This window comes from Penaeus monodon, chromosome 15 (genome assembly GCF_015228065.2).
Source record: "Penaeus monodon isolate SGIC_2016 chromosome 15, NSTDA_Pmon_1, whole genome shotgun sequence".
In the NCBI taxonomy this organism is placed as follows: domain Eukaryota; kingdom Metazoa; phylum Arthropoda; class Malacostraca; order Decapoda; family Penaeidae; genus Penaeus; species Penaeus monodon.
In genome coordinates this window covers 26,170,039-26,170,547 of record NC_051400.1, presented here as the reverse complement: position 1 = coordinate 26,170,547, position 509 = coordinate 26,170,039, and positions in this window count along the sequence as shown.

Sequence of the window (509 nt, the reverse complement as noted above, 5' to 3'; positions counted from 1 at the left end):
CTCTATATCAGTTTGATTATATATTTAGGTATGTATATCTATATTCATCTGCCAAATCAGGTAAGGGCGGTGCTGACGAAACCAAAACTAACGAAGTAAGAACATATGAGTGAGATATCAATCTGTCGATTCTGTCTCATTAATCTTCCTATCTATCTTTATCATACAGATAAGGGCATGCGGTTTCAGAAATTAAAATTATATCACCTGCAAATTTAAAATACTTCACAATAATAGCTTAATCGCTTCGTATCTAACCCGATTTTTGTTTCGAGAGAGAGAAAAAAAGAATCGTTTTAAATCTGTTTGATCACCTTTTTCCATTCTGTTATCTGAACCTTATCTAAATCGATGACACTTTCAAGATCGAAGTATTAATATTTGCTTTGGGGAATAATGGAATGATGTTTCCCAAATAAGGCGTTATTTGATAACCTCAGCGACTGTGAAGTATTCTGGGAGGAATAAAAAATCGACCGATTTTTTTTCTTATCTCTCTCTCTCTCTGT